The 15972-nt window shown below is 46.6% G+C and overlaps 1 pseudogene; it reads right to left on the bottom strand.

Annotated features, from left to right (window-relative positions):
- LOC132592082 (zinc finger protein 850-like) overlaps positions 1-11444 on the bottom strand; it is a 42918-nt pseudogene extending 31474 nt beyond the window's left edge.
- Between the last annotated feature and the right edge of the window lie 4528 nt (positions 11445-15972).

The raw sequence follows: 15972 nt of genomic DNA, 5'->3' as shown, positions 1-15972 counted from the left end.
AGATTAGACAACTGGGCCAAAGCAAAGAAGATGAATTTTAACAAGGAGAAATGTAAAGTACTACACTTGGGCAAAAAAAAATGAAAGGCACAAATACAGGATGGGAGACACCTGGCTTGAGAGCAGTACATGTGAAAAGGATCTAGGAGTCTTGGTAGACCACAAACTTGACATGAGTCAACAGTGTGATGCAGCAGCTCAAAAAGCCAATGCAATTCTGGGCTGCATCAATAGGAGTATAGCATCTAGATCAAGGGAAGTAATAGTACCACTGTATTCTGCTCTGGTCAGACCTCACCTGGAGTACTGTGTCCAGTTCTGGGCACCACAGTTCAAGAAGGATACAGACAAGCTGGAACGTGTCCAGAGGAGGGCAACCAAAATGGTCAAAGGCCTGGAAACAATGCCTTATGAGGAATGGCTTAGGGAGCTGGGTATGTTTAGCCTGGAGAAGAGAAGGTTAAGGGGTGATAGGATTTGTTGTTGTTGTTTAGTCGTTTAGTCGTGTCCGACTCTTCGTGACCCCATGGACCATAGCACGCCAGGCACTCCTGTCTTGCACTGCCTCCCGCAGTTTGGTCAAACTCATGTTCGTAGCTTCGAGAACACTGTCCAACCATCTCATCCTCTGTCGTCCCCTTCTCCTAGTGGCCTCAATCTTTCCCAACATCAGGGTCTTTTCCAAGGATTCTTCTCTTCTCATGAGGTGGCCAAAGTATTGGAGCCTCAGCTTCACGATCTGTCCTTCCAGGGAGCACTCAGGGCTGATTTCCTTAAGAATGGATAGGTTAGATCTTCTTGCAGTCCATGGGACTCTCAAGAGTCTCCTCCAGCACCATAATTCAAAAGCATCAATTCTTCGGCGATCAGCCTTCTTTATGGTCCAGCTCTCACTTCCATACATCACTACTGGGAAAACCATAGCTTTAACTATACGGACCTTTGTCGGCAAGGTGATGTCTCTGCTTTTTAAGATGCTGTCTAGGTTTGTCATTGCTTTTCTCCCAAGAAGCAGGCGTCTTTTAATTTCGTGACTGCTGTCACCATCTGCAGTGATCAAGGAGCCCAAGAAAGTAAAATCTCTCACTGCCTCCATTTCTTCCCCTTCTATTTGCCAGGAGGTGATGGGACCAGTGGCCATGATCTTGGTTTTTTTGATGTTGAGCTTCAGACCATATTTTGCGCTCTCCTCTTTCACCCTCTTTAAAAGGTTCTTTAATTCCTCCTCGCTTTCTGCCATCAAGGTTGTGTCATCTGCATATCTGAGCTTGTTGATATTTCTTCCGGCAATCTTAATTCCGTCTTGGGATTCATCTAGTCCAGCCTTTCGCATGATGAATTCTGCATATAAGTTAAATAAGCAGGGAGACAATATACAACCTTGTCGTACTCCTTTCCCAATTTTGAACCAATCAGTTGTTCCATATCCAGTTCTAACTGTAGCTTCTTGTCCCACATAGAGATTTCTCAGGAGACAGATGAGGTGATCAGGCACTCCCATTTCTTTAAGAACTTGCCATAGTTTGCTGTGGTCGACACAGTCAAAGGCTTTTGCATAGTCAATGAAGCAGAAGTAGATGTTTTTCTGGAACTCTCTAGCTTTCTCCATAATCCAGCGCATGTTTGCTATTTGGTCTCTGGTTCCTCTGCCCTTTCGAAATCCAGCTTGCACTTCTGGGAGTTCTCGGTCCACATACTGCCTAAGCCTGCCTTGTAGAATTTTAAGCATAACCTTGCTAGCGTGTGAAATGAGCGCAATTGTGCGGTAGTTGGAGCATTCTTTGGCACTGCCCTTCTTTGGAATTGGGATGTAGACTGATCTTCTCCAATCCTCTGGCCATTGCTGAGTTTTCCAAACTTGCTGGCATATTGGGTGTAGCACCTTAACAGCATCATCTTTTAAAATTTTAAATAGTTCGGCTGGAATATCATCACTTCCACTGGCCTTGTTATTAGCAGTGCTTTCTAAGGCCCATTTGACTTCACTCTCCAAGATGTCTGGCTCAAGGTCAGCAACCACACTACCTGGGGTGTACGAGACCTCCATATCTTTCTGGTATAATTCCTCTGTGTATTCTTGCCACCTCTTCTTGATGTCTTCTGCTTCTGTTAGGTCCTTACCACTTTTGTCCTTGATTATGGTAATCTCTGTACGAAATGTTCCTTTCATATCTCCAATTTTCTTGAACAGATCTCTGGTTTTCCCCATTCTGTTGTTTTCCTCTATTTCTTTGCATTGCTCATTTAAGAAGACCCTCTTGTCTCTCCTTGCTGTTTTTTGGAAATCTGCATTCAGTTTCCTGTATCTTTCCCTATCTCCCTTGCATTTTGCTTGCCTCCTCTCCTCCGCTATTTGTAGGGCCTCGTTGGACAGCCATTTTGCTTTCTTGCATTTCCTTTTCCTTGGGATGGTTTTCGTTGCTGCCTCCTGTATAATGTTACGATGATGATAGGATAGCCATGTTCAAATATATAAAAGGATGTCATATAGAGGAGGGAGAAAGGTTGTTTTCTGCTGCTCCAGAGAAGCGGACACGAAGCAGTGGATTCAATCTACAAGGAAGAAGATTCCACCTGAACATTAGGAAGAACTTCCTGACAGTAAGAGCTGTTTGACAGTGGAATTTGCTGCCAAGGAGTGTGGTGGAGTCTCCTTTTTTGGAGGTCTTTAAGCAGAGTCTTGACAACCATCTGTCAGGAATGCTTTGATGGTGTTTCCTGCTTGGCAGGGGGTTGGACTGGATGGCCCTTGTGGTCTCTTCCAACTCTATGATTCTATGATGGTGTTTCCTGCTTGGCAGGGGGTTGGACTGGATGGCCCTTGTGGTCTCTTCCAACTCTATGTTTCTAGGACTCTAGCACTCGCCCGCCCCGCCCCTGTTTGTACGCCTGTTCAGCCCATGTCTTAAGCGCGCTAGGCGACTGGAGCACCTTCACCGACCTTCCGATCGCAGGAACAGAGACACAGCATTCCCGGAGAAGAGGTCCTGGTGCAGTGGACTCCCATCTGCTCATTGTGAGCACCAAAACTCAGCAGAGTAAAACAGAAGCAAAGCTGTGGAGGTTTTGAAGCACACCTAATTTATTTCTAATCACTACAGACATGCATGAGAGGAGCAGCTCTCATACAGCCATCTTATCTGTACGGGGGAGGGCTTATAGGGAACAGCCCCCCCCCTCATGTCGAGTTCCTCTCAGAGCAGCAAGTCCAGTAGCAGATCAGATTACAGGAGTCAGGAAGCAGGGGAGGGGGGAGAGGCTCTGACAGCATGCGAGAGCTTCAACATCGAGTAGAGAAGGAAGCAGCTGGGAGGAAATGACGGGATTGGCCACGGGAGAGCAGTCAGTCCTCCCCCCCCCAACGCCTGAATTGAGGCGCACGGCACCCTGTAGGGCGAGAGGGAGGTGCTTTGGGGTTCCCAAGCTGTTATGTTGGACGCAAAACAGAAAGAAGCCATTGCAAGGTTCTGACTCGGACTAAGCAGACATGTTTTCCAGACTCTTTGCACTGTAAATAGAATGCACAATAAAAATAAGACAAGCAGGTGTGGAGCGTCATTACTCAAGAGTAGCCGCAAGAACCTCTGACAATATCTCTACACAGATGAAAGCGAAAACCTTTTAGTACCAGAGATGGAAGAACCTACGAGCAGCTTCTGCCCCCTCCTTTCTCATAAGATGAAAGTTAAACAAAATATCAGGAGATTCTTGCAATAGGAGGGGTGAAAATGCCAACAGGCCCTCCTCCCAGGGGAAAGAGGAGTCTAGATTTTTCCGAAACAGAGCAACTTTATCTGCAAAAACTTTGCAAAATCACTGCAGGAGATCATGTGGCCCGTACCAGGCCCTGATGGAGCCGGTGGTTCCGTTAAATTGCGAACCACCTGAAAGAGTCTCCTGCTGCTGTTTTCTGGAGATGCAATAGAGGTGGTGAAGGTCTTCTTTGCCATCGCTATCGCCACTTGGTAGGCTCGATGTCATGGGATAAAACCACTCCTACCACTCTCTGGAAACCATTTGGATCCATTAAGTGGCAGGGGCAGACCATCCGAATCGGTCCCACCACCACCCTGCAGAGGGGAAGAGTCGCAATGAAGTCCAGTTGCACCAGGAAGTGATCTGACCATGGCACTGCGTTAGTTTGGCTTTTACTTAAGAGTCAGATCACCAACATCCATAGAAGTGAACATGAGGTCTGAGGCATGTCCGTGACTATGAGTTGGGCCAAACTTATTCAGGGACAGCCCCATGGAGGCCATGTTTCCACAAAGTACCAAGCGGCCCCTTGTAAAGTCGTATCGGAGTGGATGTTACAATCCTCCATGACAACAAACTAGGTGCCTCCAGGAGAACATCTGCCACGACCTGAAGCAGCTCAGGCAGGGAATCCTTGGTGCAGCGGGGAGGTCGGTACACCAAAAGGAATCCTGTACTGCCCCTATTGCCCAACTTCCAGAACATGCACTCAGAGAACCGTGTCTTCCCAATAGGACGCCTGGTGCAAGCGAATGACTTCCTAAAAATCACTGCAACCCCCCTGCCTCCTCACATCACCCGAGTTGCTGTGTGCTAGAGAAACCTGGTGGACAAGCAGTGGCAAGGACAGGCCCATCTGCTTCATCCAACTGAGTCTCCGTTACACATGCCAGGTCAAGTCCTCCATCCACGATCAAGTTGTAGATGACAGCCGTCTTGTGAGTCATTGACCTGGCATTGTACTGCAGCACCTTCAGGCCATGTGGGTCTCCCTTGCTGATTCCAGTATCCATCCGGTCAAGACCAGACCCGGAGGCAGGGATAGTCCTCAAACAATGACTAAACCTGCCTCCTCGGGAATTACATGGTCTGGTCTTAGTGTAACTCCTCCTCCTACTCGTGATCAGATGTCCCAGTGCATCCCTCCCTGTGGAACCTGCCCCAGCCATTCTGTTGGATGGGACCCACTCCCAGGCAGCCCTGACCCCTCCCCTTAATCAGCTGCCCTTAAGAGGCCTGTCAGGTCCCTTCCTGGACCAGATGGAGAGAGGCAGGGATGGGACTTACAAGCGATCACAGCAGGGGTTGCCTGCAAATGGGGTGAGCAGTTCCTTCATCCAAGTCATTTATAAAGACGTTGAACAACAACGGGCTCAGGACAGAACTCTGCAGCATCCCTATTGTCACTTTCCCCCAGGATGATGAGGACCCATGAAGGAGTCCTCTTTGGGTTCGGTCAGTCTAATCCACCTAACAGTTACCTCATTCAGCCCACATTTTACCAGCTTACGCACATAAATATTGCGGGGACAAGATGCACTATTTCCACAGCAGTCCCCTGAACAACAAAGTTTGTAACTCCATCCAAAAAAAGGGGAGTATTTCTCTGGCTTGACTTGTGTTTGAGAAAGTCATGCTTTCATCCTGTGTGTTTATGTTGTAAAATCTTCGGATGAAGGGCACATAAATTTTAAAAATGATAAGAAGGATATTGATAAGCTGGAACATGTCCAATGGAAGGACATTTATGTATTTAATTTGCATAACACACGACCCAGTGGTGCCGACTTGAATAAAATACTGTTGGGGGGCCAGGTAAGGACCACCTTGCACAATCAATCACATGATGCATGCCCCCCATTGGAATGATAATGCCTATCAACTGGGGGGTGGCCCCATCAAATATTTTGTTGGGGGGGGCAAAGACCCCTCGGCCTCTTACAGTTGGCTCCTATTCCCCACACCCACAGGTCTCAGGACGATTACAACATGAAAAGGCTATATAAAAACACAAAATATACATCTGTAACCCCCCCCTCCCCACCACATTTTAAAAGGGCATTAGATGTCAATCAACCAAAGGCCTGGTTAAAATGGTGCATATTGGCATGACGTCTAAAGCTATACTGAAGGGTTTTTCTGAACTATGTATGGATTCTCTGATGCCGAGTGAGATGGGAGCTCTGGCTGAAGCTCTTTCCACATTCCACGCACTGATAGGGTTTCTCTCCTGTATGAATTCTCCGATGGGAAGTGAGATAGGAGCTGGTACTGAAGCTCTTTCCACATTCCACAAACTGATAGGGTTTCTCCCCTGTATGAATTCTTTGATGTTTAGTGAGATGGGAGCTTATACTGCAGCTCTTTCCACATTCCAGACACTGATAGGGTTTCTCCCCTGTATGAATTCTTTGATGTTTAGTGAGATGGGAGCTTGTACTGCAGCTCTTTCCACATTCCAGACACTGATAGGGTTTCTCCCCTGTATGAATTCTTTGATGGTTAGTGAGATGGGAGCTCTGACTGAAGCTCTTTTCACATTCCATACACTGATAGGGTTTCTCCCCTGTATGAATTCTTTGATGGGAAGTTAGGGAGGAGCTCGTACTGAAGCTCTTTCCACATTCCATGCACTGATAGGGTTTCTCCCCTGTATGAATTCTTTGATGCTTAGTGAGATTGGAGCTCTTACTGAAGCTCTTTCCACATTCCACACACTGATAGGGTTTCTCCCCTCTGAATTATTTTATGCCTAGTGAGATGGGAGCTCGTACTGAAGCTCTTTCCACATTCCACACACTGATAGGGTTTCTCCCCTGTATGAATTCTTTGATGTTTAGTGAGATGGGAGCTCATACTGAAGCTCTTTCCACATTCCAGACACTGATAGGGTTTCTCCCCTGTATGAATTCTTTGATGGTTAGTGAGATGGGAGCTCGTACTGAAGCTCTTTCCACATTCCACACACTGATAGGGTTTCTCCCCTGTATGAATTCTCTGATGCTTATTGAGATCGGACCTCGTACTGAAGCTCTTTCCACATTCCAAGCACTGATATGGTTTCTCCCCTCTGTGACCTCTTTGATGGGAAGTTAGGGAGGAGCTCGTACTGAAGCTCTTTCCACATTCCACACACTGATAGGGTTTCTCCCCTGTATGAATTCTCTGATGCTTAGTGAGAGAGTTGCTCTGACTGAAGCTCTTTTCACATTCCACACACTTATAGGGTTTCTCCCCTGTATGAATTATTTGATGGGAAGTGAGAGAGTTGCTCTGACTGAAGCTCTTTCCACATTCCACACACTGATAGGGTTTCTCCCCAGTATGAATTATTTGATGCTTAGTGAGATTGGTGCTCGTACTGAAGCTCTTTCCACATTCCACACACTTATAGTGTTTCTTTCCAATGAGATTTCTTTTTGGGGATGTTGAATGGGAGTTCTGACTGCAGCTCTCTCCACACTCCAATTTTTTGTGTGGCTTCTCCTCTCTGGGGATTTTGTCATATTCACCCTTGTTCTCAATTTCCAATTCATCAGAATCTGCAATGGAGACAAAAAGGGATTAGAGTCTCAGGGACAAATGCAGAAGAACTGAAGGAAGTTGGGTGTGTGTTAATTACCTTTGTGATTTGTCATTAACCAACATATTTATTATTAGATTCTGATGCAGGGGTGTCAAACTCAAATTCATCGGGGGCGACATCAGCAGTTTGGTCACCCTCAAAGGGCTGGCTGTATTTGTAGGACTATGTGTCCACTCTTTATTATCATAAATTATTGTCACTGCATTCAATTATTACTGTTTTTTGTAATAATGTAAGTAATAACTAGCTCTGAAAGCAGAAACATAGTCAGAATAATGGCAAGTAGATATTCAAATGTACAATTATTGTACAATTTATGTATTTATGTATTGAAAAGATCTATTAGAAATACAGATAATAGCAACAATAAAAATACCACAGCGCTAGCCCTTTCCTCAAAACACAGTCAGTTCCCATCTGCCAGCAGGGAGGGAGCCCATCTAGCTTCCCTAGGCAGGGAGTTCCAAAGTTCTCTGGGAGGACTAGAGACCTTTTTAAAAAAATGAAAGCTCAGCGTCTGGGGTTGGGGAAGAGGTTGGGTTGGGGTAGCCATGGAAGGAGGCTCCTCTTCACGGGGGTCTGTCTGTGGCTGCTCAAGAGGGAGGCTTGGAGAGAGGGGATGTATTTGGACAGCAGGTTTCAGAGCTCCAGCAGGTGCCCCCAGCAAAAGGGTTGCCCTTTGGCTTGATGGGGGAGGGCTTTGTCTTGCAGGGGATGAAAGACCCACAAGGTGCACACACACACACACACACACACACACACACACACACACACCTGCATCGGTCATCTAACCCAACACCCTGCAATGCAGGAATCCTGGCAGCTTTTCCCTGGCAGCAACTCCAGGCAGGGCTGAAAGCTGGAGAGCTGTTGCTGCCAACCAGTGTTGGCTGCACTGAGGGAGATGGACTGTCCCAGGATCTGGCAGGCTCCTCTGTGCCTCATCTTTGGGAACAGACATGGCATGTCCTCTCTGGCCAGCTGACACCTAGAGCCTGCCTGTGGCGCTCTGGATCGCCTCCCTGGGCTCTCAGCCAGGTAGGGGCTGAAGGGCTCCTTGGGGGGCTGAAGAGCTGAAGCAGGAGCCTTGGGGGTCCTGTTAGGGGCTGGGGTGGTGGGGCAAGTGTTTCCTTGCAAAGGTGGCCCTTCAAAGGTGCAGGGGAGAGGAGGGGCTGAGAGGGAAATAGAGAGAGGGGGAGGGGGAAATAGCGAGCGAGAGGGAGGGAGGGAGGGAACTGTTAGCCAGCGGGGAAAGCAAACGGCAGGCACGCCCGATCAACTGCACAGGCACTTCACAGAAATTACTAGGAAGTCGCCCTCCTCCTGCACATGCTTGCTTGTCCTGAGGACATGGGGCTTCCTGAGTGTTGTCCCTGCACAAGTTGGCAGCGCCGAGCTCTGCCGCGGGACAAATAAAGGGGGTGAGAGGCTGTGCCTTCTCTGTCCTGAGCCCCAAAGCCAACCGCGAGGACCTCGCCCGCCCTTTGCCGCTTCCTGCTTGAGGCTAACAGTTCCAGTTCCTCTCTCTGCCCTTCCCTTAGTGCCGCCGCCGCCCCGCACTCCGAGCGGCTTACTCATGGCACTCACCTCCCGCTGCCTCAGAGCAAGGCTCAGAGCCGGCTCAGAGCCGGGCGTGCTTGCTAACGGCAGATTAGCAGCGCCACTAGCCAATGGGGCCTCAGATTCAACTTTGTGTCCCGCCCTTTCCTCCGGAAGCGGCGCCCAGGCCGCCCATGTGACCGCGCGGGCGAGCGGCCGCCCAACGGCGAGCGGCGGGCCACAGCACGAGGTCTGGCGGGCCGGATTAGGCCCCCGGGCCTTGTCTCTGACACCCATTTTCTGATGGGTTGTTGTTGAATGTTGCTTAGTTTGTGCAAGGGGGTGGGCTTACAGGGAACAGCCACCCCTCATCAAATCCAGCTCTTCAAACGGCGGAGGGACAGGAGACAGGAAGGAGGAAGTGAGCGGAGTGGGCCAGGGCTCAGGTAGCATCCAAGAGTACCACCTGCAGCCTGTGATACCAGCGAGGAAGGAGGGGCCAGCGGAGAGGTCTAGCGGGGAAGCAACAGAGCGGCGTCCTTTCGAATTCACCCCGGAACGGAGGCGATCAGTGGCTCACAAATGCAGGGGGTGGAGATTTGGGGTCCCCAAACTACTCTGCTGGGGGAGGAGCCGAAAAGCGCCATTGGGAGAATCTGATAGCACTGAGTAGCCATGTTTTCATGAAGCTCTTGCACTGTAAATAACTTTCACAATAAAAGTATTAAAGACAAGATGGTTTGGAGTGTCATTGCTCGAGGGTAGCCAGCAACCTCCCTGACAGCTTGATATACAGTAGTGGCCAAAATTGTGGAAGCCTTTTGGAAACGAGTGTATTTCAGAAGTTTGTTGTCTCAAAATACCACTTCTTTTGGAGTAATACCATTAAATTATATACCAATGTAAAGGTAATTTAATCAATTATGTAAAGCAACATAGTTTGTTCAGTTATCTGTATTCTATCAAAACATATAGCCAAATAACCAGAAAAAGGAAGCACAACTTGCTTAGGTGGACTTTTGTCAGTGTGTTATGTGATTGCTATCAAGTTGGTTGGGTTTTTTTGCGTTCTTTCATTTAGTGAGTTTGTAAAAGATAATAAAATTAAAGAAATGGCACAAAGAGTTGATTGGTCACCCAGAGAGCGATGTAAAATAGTACTATTAAGTGAACAAGGCTACAGTTATGAAGAAATTAGATGAAAGATTGGGAAAAACTAAACTGAAGTTGGCATTTCTATGTTTTTGAAGAGGTATAAGGAGACTCAGCCACTACAAAATCAGACTGGTAAAGGCAGGAAAAGGTGCAGAAAGGCAAGTGATGATCGAAGAATGGAGAAACTGTCCCTACATGACCAAAGAATATCATCTGGGTGTCTACAAGATGACATGGCACAATGTAATGTGAAGTTGAGTGCAAGGACTGGTCTAAATGCTAGAATTCTAAGGAAAACCCATTGTTATCTCTCCATCAAAGCTTTAAAAGCTTGAATCCATGTTAAGTGGACAGTGGAACAATGGGACAGTGTTATTTGGAGCAATGAGACCCAAATCTCCTTGCTTGGTAGTGATGGCATGAAATACGCGAGGAGAAGAATCGGATAAGATTTACATCCTACTTGCATTACACCGACCGTGAAACACCCAGATAGTGTGAAGATTTGGGGTTGTATGACAGCAAAAGGTGTGGGCAGAATTTGCATCATTAATGGGAATGTAAATGTCCCAAAATACATAAATGAAATACTTGAGCAAAAATTGAAGTGTTCTGCATGTGGTCTTTTCCCAGATACCAAAGCGTTTATATATAAAATTATGAATATTTGTGTCAGGGGACTCCCTACAGGGAACCAGCCCCCATCATCCTGACGTCCACCTCGCCAAGCACAGGGAGCAGTGGCGGCTCTGAAGCAGCCAGAGGGGGAGGAAGAGACTTGGAGGGAGAGAGAAATCAGAGTGAGGAACAATGGGAAAGCTCGGGGGGGCGGGGCGGAGAGATGCAGACAGGGGCTCAGGGATGTTGCAGAGCCAGGGCACCTACAGATCAGGGAGGAAACTGAGAGGGCATCGCTCCTTCCGGCGCAAGAAGTAAGGAGAGCGCCGTGATGCAGGTCAAGGGGGAGGCGTTTTGGGGTGCCCCGACTACATTGCTGGCGTAGGAACAGACGTACGCCATTGCTGGATTCTGATTCGGGATGAGAGGTCATGTTTTTAGCTGTCTCTACACTGTAAATAATTAGCACAATAAACATCTTTGAAGACAAACTGGTCTCTAGCGGAGTTACTCCGGAGTAGCCACGATGACCCTCTGACAACAATCCGGCAATCATTGTTTGTAGGGGGTGCTGTTGAGCTCTGTGAAAATATATGAGGTTTGTCACATAGAGGTATTTTTTGAATTTCCAGGCAGATATTATGATCCCACAGGGAGCCTTACCAAGAGAGGCCACGATCCCACAATTCTCTTCCATGACATCCTTATGCAGAGCTCTCTGGTCAGGATCCAGCAATGCCCACTCCTCCTCCGTGAAACAAACAGCGACATCTTCAAAGCACACTGGACCCTTTAAAAAAAAGGGAAATGTTCTCCTAAGACAGGATCAATATTAGCTGCTACACAATGCTCTGTTCTTTCTTTCCTGTTAATTGCTGTCTTGTTTCAATAGAATTCCTTTGCTGCATGTTTTAATTATGGATGCCTATTTTAATGTTTTAATGGAATTCTTTTATTCTGCGTTTTAATTATGGGTGTTCGTCTTTGTGCAAATAGGTGATACTCCTCCTTGTGTTTTTCAAGTCATTCTCCCTACGCAAGCATTCCAGTTTCCCCGATGGAAGGATCCACTTTCTCCTCTCCTCATGAACTGTTCTGGGGAGGTTCCCTCCCAAGCCCTAGAGCCAAATTCCAGGGGTTCATGGGGGCATGGAGGGGGAGGGGGGACAGGCCCCATTTTGCAGCAGACGGGGCTGGTTAGGTGAATTCTGGCCACTATTTGATCTCGTTTGTCCACTGCTTAGAAGCCAATTTTAGCATTCAGTGATCAATCTAGAAATAGAAGAAGCCTAGTTTGGATGGCCATCTGTCTTGGATGATCTAGCTGAGATTCCTGCAATGCAGGGGGTTGGACTTGATGACCCTTGGGGTCCCTTTCAACTCTAGGATTCCATGAAAACTGCCACTACAAATGAATCCTACTGGCGACATTCAGAACAAAACTTAAGCCTAAATTGTTTATACAACAAGGAGTAGCAATGGGCTTCCAAATCCACTCCAAGTGTGGCAAACGTTTTCATGAGAAGCTTTGATTGGAATCACATTCTAAATAATAACCCTTTTAAAGATTACATTTTGTTTTATGGACGTTATATAGACAATCTGGTTTTTATTTTTTCCGAGAATATCTACAGTAGGTTTGATCAGTGGATGAATAATGTGAGTCCATACTTAACTTTCGAAGGGGCTTGTATTTCTCAGGAGACAGATGAGGTGATCAGGCACTCCCATTTCTTTAAGAACTTGCCATAGTTTGTTGTGGTCGACACAGTCAAAGGCTTTTGCATAGTCAATGAAGCAGAAGTAGACGTTTTTCTGGAACTCTCTAGCTTTCTCCATAATCCAGCGCATGAATCAAATCCCTTATGAATACACAGTGGAAGTGAGGAACAGGTTTAAGGATTTAGATTTGGTGGACAGAGTGCCTGAAGAACTATGGATGGAGGCTCGTAACATTATACAGGAGGCAGTAACGAAAACCATCCCAAGGAAAAGGAAATGCAAGAAAGCAAAATGGCTGTCCAACGAGGCCTTACAAATAGCAGAGGAGAGGAGGCAAACAAAATGCAAGGGAGATAGGGAAAGATACAGGAAACTGAATGCAGATTTCCAAAAAACAGCAAGGAGAGACAAGAGGGTCTTCTTAAATGAGCAATGCAAAGAAATAGAGGAAAACAATAGAATGGGGAAAACCAGAGATCTGTTCAAGAAAATTGGAGATATGAAAGGAACATTTCGTACAAAGATTACCATAATCAAGGACAAAAGTGGTAAGGACCTAACAGAAGCAGAAGACATCAAGAAGAGGTGGCAAGAATACACAGAGGAATTATACCAGAAACATATGTAGGTCTCGTACACCCCAGGTAGTGTGGTTGCTGACCTTGAGCCAGACATATTGGAGAGTGAAGTCAAATGGGCCTTAGAAAGCACTGCTAATAACAAGGCCAGTGGAAGTGATGATATTCCAGCTGAACTATTTAAAATTTTAAAAGATGATGCTGTTAAGGTGCTACACCCAATATGCCAGCAAGTTTGGAAAACTCAGCAATGGCCAGAGGATTAGAGAAGCTCAGTCTACATCCCAATTCCAAAGAAGGGCAGTGCCAAAGAATGCTCCAACTACCGCACAATTGCGCTCATTTCACACGCTAGCAAGGTTATGCTTAAAATTCTACAAGGCAGGCTTAGGCAGTATGTGGACCGAGAACTCCCAGAAGTGCAAGCTGGATTTCGAAGGGGCAGAGGAACCAGAGACCAAATAGCAAACATGCGCTGGATTATGGAGAAAGCTAGAGAGTTCCAGAAAAACTCTCCAGCCGCCAGCAAACGATTTCTATTCTCATTCTGGGGCAAAATTCTCAACTCGAGGTAACTCTTCCAGGTTAGCGGAGTTTGTAACCTGAAATGTTTGTAACCTGAGGCCGTTCGTAAGTAGAGGTTCTACTGTATACAAAAGTATATCATTTCCTCTTCCAGAAATGCTTAATTGCTAATTCAAGGGACACTGAAGTCCTTGCAGAGATAACAGGGCGGCTTTCCAGATTAGTTACCTGGGAGGAAGACAGTGGGCAGAGTGGCATTGGGCTCGCAAAGATGCCAGCTACTACAGGAATTGCTTTCTTGAGCCTTTTTAGTACTGCGATACTATTTTTAATTTTTTTTAAAGAATGATTTTAAAGTCATGGCAGTGTGTGAGCAAATACTCCTCATCTGCCAAACTTTCAGGAGCAGGACTAAGGGCTAAAATGAACCCCCCCCCAGATCCCCAAAGGTTGATTTCCACCTAAGAAATGGGAAGAAAGCAGTTGCTCATGTTCAGCGCAGGGTTTGTTGGGGTGGAGATTAATGAGCTGACGATGGTATGATTTGTCAGGAATGAATATTATTTGTTCTTATCTGTAAGTGAAGTCACATTTGAAACAATACAGAAGCAGTCAAAGGGAATGTCCTAGGAAGTGTTTTATTCAGTCTCACCCGCAATCATGTGTGCTGAACACACAGAAACACATAGAAAATGTGAAATTACTGGGAGTTACAGTCTCCAAATAACACTCAACAGATGCAAGCAGATTTATGGAATGATTTCCCCACCTCCTTTTAAAAAATTACTTCATGGTACAAAAGATAATTTCAAAGAAAGCAATGGTTACAAGAGTAAACAACAAATAGCTTTTCTTGATGGAATTGCAGACTTTCATCCTGCCATGTGTTAAAGTTTCATTTGATTACTCTAAAAGATTACGACACATTTTCCCATGAGTGCTGGGTGGATTCCTGAAAGGAATATGGATTGTGTTCCCCCAACTTCTTCGTTTTCCCTGGCAAACAAAATTTAAGATACTTAAATCGTGGTGCCCAGAATTGAACATAGTATTCTAGGTGGGGCCTGACCAAGGCAGAATAAAGTGGTCTGATTCTGCTTTCTGCCACACTGGTCTCTGCTCCCGTTTGGTGTTAATAATAATAATAATAATAAATTATTATTTATACCCTGTCATCTCACTGGGTTCCCCCAGCCACTCGGGGCGGCTTCCAACAAAATATTAAAACACAATAGTCCATCAAATATAAAAAGCTTCCCTAAACAGGGCTGCCTTCAGATGTCTTCTAGAAGTCTGATAGTTGTTTTTTTCTTTGACATCTGGTGGGAGGGCATTCCACAGGGCGGGCACCACCACCAAGAAGGCCCTCTGCCTGGTTCCCTGTAACCTCACTTCTTGCAGCGAGGGAATTGCCACAAGGCCCTTGGTGCTGGACCTCAGTGTCCAGGCAGAACGATGGGGGTGGAGATGCTCCTTCAGGTATACTGGACCAATGCTGTTTAGGGCTTTAAAGGTCAGCACCAACACTTTGAATTGTTCTCAGAAATGTCCTGGGAGCCAATGTAGGTCTTTCAAGACTGGTGTTATATGATCTCGGCGGCTGCTCCCAGTCACCAGTCTAGCTGCCGCATTCTGGATTAGTTGTAGTTTCCAGGTCACCTTCAAAGGTAGCCCCACATAGAGCACATTGCAGTAGTTCAAGCGGAAAATAACTAGAGCATGCACCACTCTGGCGAGACAGTCCATCTTGGCTGATAAAAGCGAGCCAGGAAGGGCCGTCTTGTGAGTCATTGACCTGGCATTGTACTGCAGCACCTTCAGGTCATGTGGGTCTCCCTTGCTGATTCCAGTATCCATCCGGTCAAGACCAGACCCGGAGGCAGGGATAGTCCTCAAACAATGACTAAACCTGCCTCCTCGGGAATTACATGGTCTGGTCTTAGTGTAACTCCTCCTCCTACTCGTGATCAGATGTCCCAGTGCATCCCTCCCTGTGGAACCTGCCCCAGCCATTCTGTTGGATGGGACCCACTCCCAGGCAGCCCTGACCCCTCCCCTTAAAAACAAAATACAAACTATACAAATAAACCCAATAAAACAATAGAAACCAAAAACAATAAAAGTTACAAACATACCAATATTAAACAAATTCCCAACCCCAACTAAATAGCCATCCTGCCCCCTACGCCAAAAAGAATTTTAAAAGATAAAAGAGCAATTTTAAATACATTTTAAGAAAGAAGTCTTTGTGCTGTTCTGGGTTCTCCTGGGCAGCAATAGCAGCAGCGACAGATGTCCTCAAGAGGCCTGTCAGGTCCCATCCTGGACCAGATGGAGAGAGGCAGGGACGGGATCTGCAGGCACTCACAGCAGGGGTTGCCTGCAAATGGGGTGAGCAGTTCCTTCATCCAAGTCATTTATAAAGACGTTGAACAACAACGGGCCCAGGACAGAACTCTGCAGCATCCCTCTTGTCACTTTCCCCCAGGATGC

Source organism: Zootoca vivipara, chromosome 4 (assembly GCF_963506605.1).
Source record: "Zootoca vivipara chromosome 4, rZooViv1.1, whole genome shotgun sequence".
NCBI lineage: Eukaryota > Metazoa > Chordata > Lepidosauria > Squamata > Lacertidae > Zootoca > Zootoca vivipara.
This window is presented reverse-complemented; position numbering and strand designations above follow the sequence as displayed.